This window comes from Vicugna pacos, chromosome 16 (genome assembly GCF_048564905.1).
Source record: "Vicugna pacos chromosome 16, VicPac4, whole genome shotgun sequence".
In the NCBI taxonomy this organism is placed as follows: Eukaryota; Metazoa; Chordata; class Mammalia; order Artiodactyla; family Camelidae; genus Vicugna; species Vicugna pacos.
The window spans coordinates 14,270,282-14,277,010 of NC_133002.1; the positions used below are offsets into that span (position 1 = coordinate 14,270,282).

Sequence of the window (6,729 nt, forward strand, 5' to 3'; positions counted from 1 at the left end):
CGTTTAGAACCAAAGCTTGGTCTATGGTAGTTCTAAATCTTACAATGTGGGGGTAAAAACACATAGATTTTCCAAATTCACAATAAACCTAACAGTTTACATGAAATTCCCAAATGTCCCCAGGAAGCTAAAAGGAACTTCCAACTGTCATTATTTGGAAAGGTGATCAAAGAAAATATAGACAAGTACTACAGAATCACATTAGGCCATTAATTGTTAGCATAGCATGCCAAGTTTGGATTTTTGTGATGTTTATTGTATGTCTTGGTTTTTAAGTTTTGTAACTTGTGATTTATTTTCTCATTCTAAACAAAATCCCGTTTGTATCTGGCTTTGTGTTATTTTACCCAAAGAGGCTCCGAACATTATATAAGTTCCAGCCCCGAGAAAATCTAGCCCCGCTCCTGTCTAGCCGGTTGAGTTCTTCCATCTCTGAGTCAGGGGCCATATTTTATGGGATGTCTGAGAGTCTGATATCGTGTTCGAGAAGACTTAACTTTCTAAAGCAAAGCTAAGCTATACCATCCAGTACAGCCTGCACCAGTTTTTCTCAAACTAGTTCCATCTGTCTTATAATAAACCCAGTTCTTCCTGTATCTTGGCATTAAATTCCCTAGTTGTATTATTTGTCAGTATTACTGTGAAGTTTTCTCCTGTTTGAGTCTAGCTGCAATTTTAACGCAAGAGGCTGATAAATAACTCACAGGAGGATGTGACTTAGATACCTTTGAAACCGGAAGTTTCAACAAGCTCAACCCTTAGTTGGAACGTGTACCGACATCTTCCAAAATTGTGTCCTGTGTCTGGCTGTAACAGTGGCTCATAGGAAGACATGTGTTCTGATAGATTTGTTCTTTTAATTTGATGTTGGTATCCTTTTCCTATGTCTGGTGGATTTCTTTCTTGTCCACCTGTTGAAGCCTCAGAGCTGGAAAGGAATGTATCTTTATCCCATATTGGACTTCAAAATGGATCCTTCCAGAGACAGGTGTGAATTCTGGTGAAACGGTTGTGGTCCAGCTAGAAAAAGAAAGGTAGAGTTTAAGTTTATGACAGTTTGGGGTTACAATAGAATTGAGTTGACAAATTCAGAGACCTAGAAACCCGGAGAAGAAAATGAAGGTTGCTGACGCTGGAGGAAGGTTCCCAGGAAACTTCAGCTCTCATCCAAGGAGTTGCTGTGCTGTGTTTGCTGCAGGCGTTAGCGGTCACCAAGGATAGACCCTCATCTTTGCTAGGCAGAGTCTCTTCACGGGGAGCCTGACGGTGCAGGGGTCCTTTTTGTCTTTCCTGGCATGTCAGTGGGTTTAAGAGTAAGGAGAGAACAAGTAGCATCATTCCCATTCAGGGCCATCTTCAGCCGCAAGAACCCGGTGATGTATCCTGGATGTGCCCTTGGTTTACCCCAGGTACCCTCACCTTCAGCACGCTCCCTCCGAGGCGTGATGCTTTCAGCAGCTCTACTATGGTTTCTCCCCTTTTCCTTCACAAATGCAGCTGGAGTTTATATGTCAGATTGGCTTTTGTTTCAAGAGAGACTCCTCAACCTTCTGATGGCACTTCCTCCAAGTATCTGGCATGCATTGAAATTTCCTTGGATTCCCATGCTCATTCACTGACTCATTCTTCATTCATCAGACAAGCTTTAATTGAGCACCTACTATGCGCCAGCCTCTGGCCTAGGTAAATTAAGATGCTCAGGATGCAGATATAAACTACAGGGAAAATCCAAGTCATTGCCTTTCCCACGTGGAGGAAAGAGCAACAGATAAGCAATAAGTGTTTATTGTATTTGTTTATTCTAAGATATCTTCACATTTTATAGCATCTCTGAAACTGGAATGTACTTTACCATAGATGACATCATATAACTGTTGTCAGGCAGGCGGCAGTCACGATGCAGCCCTCACAGCCTACATGTGCACCAACTTGGCCAAAACTACTATCCTGTCAACTGTTCAGTTGAGTTACGAGTTATCAGTAAGTGTCTGCCAATGCTCTGCATGTCAAATGTAATTATCTCTTAAAACATCTTTAGAAAGACTACACTATGATCTGGCTTTGAAACTGAAAATTATTTTATAGACCCAAAGGCATGGTGGCAGGGCACAAGTTTGGTATGAGAGAAGCAAACATTTGTTGTTGGAGAAATGGATGCAATTCCATCTTTTCTTGCAAGACAACAGTCAGGCTTTACGGAAACTAAGGAAAGAACACGTCCACAAGTAGAGGATGCCTGTCGTAAGCCAAACAGTGCAACTGAATGCAGGAGAAATTGCCAAATCCTCCAATACAGATGAACAATTTACAGGCAATGTGAGGCTGGTATAATGGAGTCTTATGTACTTCGTGACTCCCACAGAGAGAGGAAAAGCCATCATTTTACTGCCTGTGGATTTTAAAAATGTTTATTAGTGGTATGTAAATTAATGGTGCCTCCCATTTGATGATGTTTTGGAGCTAATGACATTTGGTAGTAAGATGTCAGGTGGTGACGGCTGCCATAAAGAAAAGGAAAGAAGAGTCTGACAGTGGAGAGCCGTAGTGAGGGGGATGAAGGCCACAGGTATTTTAGATGGAGCAGAAAGGGAATCTTCTTGAGGAGACCTGAGAATCGAGATCACCATCAATTAAGGCAACAAGCCGTGGATCGACCTCGGGAAGAAGGACTCCAAGTAGAGGGAACCTCCAGCACAAAGCAGAAGGAAGAACACATCTGGAATGTTCAAGGAGCGGCAGAAAGGTCTCCTGGGAGTGACTCAGAGAGAGTCCAGAGATGAATCTGTGTGCGTGTGTGTTTGTGTGTCTAGATACAGTGTTTAGATAATAGAATAAATGCACAGATACACTGATTTAATAAATAATAAATATTAAGTGTATCATGAACTATTATGTAGTATGATACAGTGTTTATAAATGAGGGATGTATTATTTATTATTAGAAACCTCATGTAGGAGGACTATATATACATTTTCATTATCCATAATGAAAATAGGTATGTACATTCTAATACACACGCATATGTGTATATACAGAGAGAACACGTGTGTATGCGGGAGAACAGGTAGACATAGCGTGCGTGTGTGTGTACACGGACACAGTAATACAGAGGTAACGGTCAACCATTCAGGAATGACGTGCTAACGATTCAGCCCTGTGAAATGCCCTAAGTCAGTTATCATTTGAATTTTACCTCTTCTGTAGTTCTTCCCTTTGGCATACGATCTCCCGCCCCTTGGACTAATCCATTCTAAGCTGAATAACTGTGCAGAAAAGGCAGTATTTCTTTTTTGGCTCTGTGAATAAAACAAAGTAGAGATTGATAACTAAAAAAAAAGAATATATACATTCTCACTGTATATAATGAGAGATATATACATTTTTCCTCTGATTAAGGGGAAATGTATATATCTGTTCATTTAAACCCAGCTCGACTTCATCACAACTTTGGTTGTGACTCCAGGGTTCATATTTCTTGCATGGGTGAGAAAGGTTAGGGTGGTTCTCTGGGGGACAGTCCACCTGCTTTCTACCTTACCATCTGCCCGCGTCTCTGCACCCTCCTCCCAGGACCCTTAACCCACCACAGAGAAGCTGCCAGGGAGATGCACGCACCCCTCCCCCGAGGCACCCTGACACTAACGACTCCTCTAAGCCAAGAGAATGTGTTACTTGGCATAAAACAGATGCCTCCTTCCAGCTAAACTGCCCTCAAAATGTGCCGCCCAACAAGATCATGCAGTCCTTTCAGCACTGTTACAGGCGGAGAGGGAGGTGCTGGGGCCCCGGCTGTGTGAGGAGTGACCGCTGAGCTGGGGGTACCTGCCTTTCCCCGCTTCCCACCTTCACCCTTCCTTCCAGCTTTTCAGGGTCCTTCCCCCTCCTGTCCTCCCTCCCCACTCCTGACCTCTCAGCAGACTCCTCTCTGTGTTGAAGAATTTACCAGTCTTTTCTAAGAACCCTTCCCACCGTGATACACCACCCCCAACCTCCCCATCTCAGCCTCTCTGTTCTGTGTCCTGTCTCTTCACTGGGATGATCTTCATTCAGAGACGGCCTTGTACTGTGCGGAGAGGACAGTGGCTTGTTGAGGTTCTCAGGGCACCACCGTCCTGGGGAGGTGTGTCTGCTAACAATGACTTTCCATAGAAAACAAACGGAATCATTTATCAATCTCAGTTCCCCTGAGCAGTCCAACGTTGAATCATGGTTAAAGGCCTGGACCCAGGGACTGAGGACTGCAGGTGCCACTCCAGTGCCTCCACCCCTCACCAGCTCTGGGACCCTGGGCAGCTGCATCTGGCCATTCATTGACTCTGCAGTGGATTTCTGAGTGTGAACTAAATCTGAGTCTCTGTCCTAGCCGCTGCAGATTCAGAGGTGTGCAAAACAAAAATCCCTGCTACTGTAGATCTGAAATTCTATAGGGAAGGTGGGCCGTTAAATAGAAACTCATACGGTTTTTAAACTCTTCATGCTTTGGCTTTTGCATGAGTTAAGTGTGACTATTTCCTTCCCAGTGATGCTGTAAGCATCCGGTAAATAGCCCATTGCATTGGGTAATTGGCCACACAGTGGTCATTCTCACTTAGGGGTGGGGAGGAGTGCATGTCCCTGAAGGGACCTTCAAAGATGTGGGGTAGCTATTGCTTTGTGTGTCCAGGAAGCTTTGCCATTGCTTTCCTTCTAATCATAGTCTCTCCCTACCTGTGTCACGTGACCTAGTCCACATCCCATCCTTCTCGTGGCCGTGATTGGCTCAAGAGGTGAGCACATGACTCAAGCAGAGCCAATCCGTGCCCTCTTGGACCTACATATTAACTGTGAGTGAAAGACGCCATTTCCCTTTTGGAAATTCTGAACTGGAGCTCCTCAGGAATCTGCCACATGGAGAAGCCATGTCTGCAGGAGAGAACAAGGTCAACCTGCAGCAAAAACAAAGCAGAAGTGAGAAGCAGAGATGCTGTTAATAATATGACAATTCCATGTCGGGCATACAGTTAGTTCTCTTAATAGCCCTTGAGGTAACTCTTGTTACTCATCTTCATTTTAAAGGTGAGGAAACTGGGCACTGGAAGGTGAGGTCACTGCCCGAGGTCACAGTTAGCAAGTAACAGGACCAGCTACTCTGGCCCCAGGATCTGTACACCTTATCAGTGCCTCTCTTTTCTGCCTGTGTAGAGCCCAGAGTTGCAGTATCCAGTCGCTGGTCCCTCAGACTTTCCTCTGATTTGTGAATAGCGAGAAATCCCTTCCCAGGCACAAGAGATTATATCTGTACTTGTACCGTCTATATCTTTCTGTCTCTTTCTTTATCTTCATCTGTTTTTATTTCTGAGGTTGCTTTGAGTTGTTTCTGTTACAACTACCTGAAAACTATACCAGAACATTCTGAAATACGTGTCTCTTTTGGAAGAAGTCCCCTTGGCCAATTCTCGTATGTCCTCTGCCCTCATTATATTATACTGCTCTACCAACCTGTATTCAAGAATTACCACTTTAGTATAATTTACTTCCATACATAAGTTTTTTTGTTTTTTCCAGTTGATTCAGTGCTTAGAGATAAGTGTGGGTAGTTGGAATCCATCTAGATTCACCTACATTGATTTTGACCTTCCTGGTACTGCGACCTTGGACTGAGCTCCTCACAAAGAAACTACCCTGGAACTGAAAACCATTGAGGGTTTTTCTTATTATACTGATGCTTACTTAGCATGAATGTTATTTATAGAACACTGTTTGTAAACTGTATTAATATAAAATTTACAATATTCACCTTACCTGTATGATTAACTCATCAACTTGATCCATATGTACAAGTGCATTTTTGGGGGAGCTTGAAATTTCAGTCTTTTGTAATCCATTTGAACAGGGTGCTGAGACAAAATTAATGCATGACAACCTGAACTTAAGAATTTCACCCATTCCTGAGAATCCCCTTTGAGGCTTCTCCTTCATGTTTGAAGTGTCCGAGAACCTCCGTTCAAAGGAGTAACTTCTGCTCCCAAACCAGAAGAGTAGAGAATTCTAGAACTTCCTGACAATTGTTGTCTATAATTGCTTTCATCCTACTAGGGAAACTACATTGGAAACTGGTTCTGCATAATTTGAAGGATCTCTGTCCCCTTTGGAATGATAGCTTACTGGTTTATATTCCTATGCCAGCTGAAATGTTTCCCCCCCCCTTGTGTAAGTTCCCAAGGTTATAGTTTCTTTTAATTTATTGTGTACAATCCAGTCTTTGTTCCCAATGCCCTGATGTCATTACCAATGTGTCTGGTTCCATAGGATCTTCATGCTAGAATAGAATGAGACACCCTTGGTCATCAGTGAGACTCTCAGTGCCCTTTGCTACCAAGAGACCTCAGTTAATTCAGTTTAGGGCTATCAGAAGAGGGGAGTGTCATAAAATCTATTGCCCATTTAGAGCTTCAAGGTAAGTGGGACTCTGGGGAAAAGTGGCAGCTATTGTGAGGAAGTACTTTTTGTCATAATCACTGAAGATCGGCAGAGTTAGATGCCACCCACTTGCTATGAAAGTGAAAGTACCTGGAATAAAAGAAATGTACCTGCATTCATGCAAGGGCACAAATGTACAGAAGCTGGCTTGGGACATGTGAAAAGGAACTCCACGTCCTTGAAGCTATGTGATACATCAAGGACTTTGCCATTCTCTGCAGCTCCAGGACCTGTGATGGCCAGATAGCACTGCATGCTCTCTGGGTCAC

General features: G+C 43.4%; 1 long non-coding RNA gene across 2 annotated transcripts; it reads right to left on the reverse strand.

Moving 5' to 3' along the window:
• Positions 1-837: 837 nt before the first annotated feature.
• LOC140686286 (uncharacterized) lies at positions 838-5,967 on the reverse strand. 2 transcript variants are annotated; one of them, XR_012059997.1, is made up of 4 exons: positions 5,783-5,967; positions 4,709-4,926; positions 3,195-3,297; positions 838-1,020 (listed from the first exon to the last, which is right to left on the reverse strand). It is a non-coding gene; the product is annotated as an uncharacterized lncRNA (long non-coding RNA). The 2 variants fall into 2 exon arrangements; XR_012059998.1 differs by lacking the exon at positions 838-1,020 and adding an exon at positions 2,251-2,389.
• Between the last annotated feature and the right edge of the window lie 762 nt (positions 5,968-6,729).